Source organism: Mus pahari, chromosome 15 (assembly GCF_900095145.1).
Source record: "Mus pahari chromosome 15, PAHARI_EIJ_v1.1, whole genome shotgun sequence".
In the NCBI taxonomy this organism is placed as follows: domain Eukaryota; kingdom Metazoa; phylum Chordata; class Mammalia; order Rodentia; family Muridae; genus Mus; species Mus pahari.
The window spans coordinates 39,010,120-39,012,778 of NC_034604.1; positions in this window are offsets into that span (position 1 = coordinate 39,010,120).

Here is a 2,659-nt window from a genome sequence, read left to right on the forward strand (position 1 = left end):
ATTGGTAACTTTTGGGATAGCATTTGAAATGTAGATAAAGAAAATAACAATAAATAAAAAAAAAATTGAGGCATGGGACACAGCACAGCACAGTCCTAATGGCCNAGGTGCATGCTGTGTGTTCTCATCTTGGAAACAATGTAATAACTGCATAATGGTAGTTCCAGATTAATGCTTGACTTGCAAAGAAAGTTTGAAGAAATTATTAGAAAATGAAATAGAGCCAACATTGGGACCCCAAGGAAGGAAAAATTATTAAAGTTATGAAATAAGTTTTGCATTACATTTGAGAGTGGTTCCTGGATAAATATGTATAGAGTATGTAAAATCTTACATTTGTAAAACTAAGTCAAAACACTGAGACTCTTAGGAGAGTCATTGTGTACAATGCGCAGAAGGAGAAAGCTAGGGAAACTATTGAGTTAAGGGTTAACTTGATTCTTTCTGTCCATTGCCTGGCAGCTTTGCCCATGTCATTTACCATTAGAGCTTCACGAGAAAATGCAAGTAGCTGACCTCGGTGTTTTGAGCTCTGCAATATAATAAGTTAAAATTTAAATAATGATAGGTTTGAAGTTATTATTATTTTGGCTATAGGCCTGGGAATAGAGAAGCTTGAAATTTTGGGGGACAATTGTAATTCTTAATTTTTTGTGGGACGTGATTATTCTTTTTACATTTGATTTGACAATGATTATACACTGTCTTTCTATACCTCCTTTTGGAGTATCAATAAAACACTGGGGCAAGAAAACGGCAAAAGAGCATGAGAATAGCATGTAAAGAGTGAATGAAGAGAGAATGTGAAGAATGAGTGAAGAGAGAAGGTGAGGCATGTATGGAGAGAGTGTGTGTGGTTGAAAGAAGAGTGCATGTGGTGTGTGTGAGAGAGATATATGAAGTGTGTATGTGTGATAGAGGATGAAAGGGGAACTCACAGAGGTGTGTGTGAGCCAGAGAGTTCAAGAAAAGAAAAGCTCACAGGAGAAAAGCATAGAGCACAAGAGAATGCAGAGTGTGTGGAGCCTCAAGCTGCAAGTGAATGAGCAAGAAAGAAAGAGCAGAGAATGAGAGAGAAGACAGAGGAACTTTAAGCCTTGAAAAGTTGCCTGTCAGGTTGTATCCCCCAAAAGTAGTCCGTGTATATTTATCATGCACCTTCCAGATATCCCTGCTTCCAGTTGAGAACTCCAATCCTGTGTCGAGGCTGGACCCTTGGCACCTATGTAGAACACACAATGACAGATGAATGAATTAGGTTACAATAATCTCTGCACAATGTCACAAAATCACCACATTGTACATCTTGAATATATCTAATTACAAGAGTGGCTACAAACCAAAAGTTATAATCATGTCTTGTCAGAGATGTAGAGAAAGCAGTATATTCCTACATTACCAAGGAGACCACAAAAATAGTTCAACCACTTCAAAAACTGGTTAGCATTTCTAACATACCATATATACTTACCTAACATGTTATCAACTCACATTATCCCTAGGAATGGAAGAAATAAAATCAAACCAATGTAAATGTTTGGTAATGTTTACAGTAGCACCAATAATAATAGTTAAAAGCCAAAAACCGTCCCCAACATCCATCAAGTGATGGATGCATTTTAAAATTTTAATTGACCTTGTATCCCGGATCTCTCAGAGACCAGTCCATGCAGGAGAAGCAACAGAGCTTCTTGGACAGGGGCCATTTGGGCCTTCATCCTCATCCAGGAGGCAGAGCTGAGACCCAGACCTCTGCACACCTCCCCTGCCAGAGGAGAGTCAGCCTCCAGCAGGGGCTGTGAAACCAGGACTCAGGAGAGATCGCCATCTTATAGCCCGAGTCTCACAGAGACCAGTCCCTGCAGGAGAACATGAGGGTCAAAGAAGCAAGGGAGCTTCTGGGACAGGGTCTCTTCAGGCCTTCATCTTCAGCCAGGAGGCAGAGCTGAGCTCCAGATCTCTGTGCACCTTCCCTGCCAGAGGAGAGCTTGTCTCCAGAGAGTGTTCTGACCACGGAGACTCAGAAGAGAGTTGGACTCCCAGGAGTACTGACAGAAGCTAACAGAATCACAGAAGGAACAAGCTCCAGCCAGAGATAGCTATAACATTTAACATCAGAGATTACATGACGGTGAAAGGCAAACCTAAGAATCTTACTAACAGAAACCAAGACCACTCGGCATCATCAGAACCCAGTAATCCCACCACCACAAGTCCTCAATACCCTAACACACCCACAAAGAAAGATTCAGATTTAAATCATATCTCATGATGTTGGTAGAGGATTTATGAAAGGCATTAATAACTCACTTAAGAAATAAAGGAGAACACTGCTGAACAGGCAGAAGTCCTTAAAGAGGAAACACAAAAATCTCTTAAAGAACTACAGGAAAACACATCCAAACAGACGATGGAATTGAACAAAACCATCCAAGATCTAAAAATGGAAGTAGAAACACTAAAGAAAACATAAAGGGAGACAAATCTGGAGATAGAAATCCTAGGAAAGAATTCAGGAACCATAGATGTGAGCATCAGCAACAGAATACAAGAGATGGAAGAGAGAATCTCAGGTGCAGAAGATTCCATAGAAAACATGGACACAACAATCAAAGAAAATGCAAGTTGCAAAAGCATCCTAACTCAAAACATCCAGGAA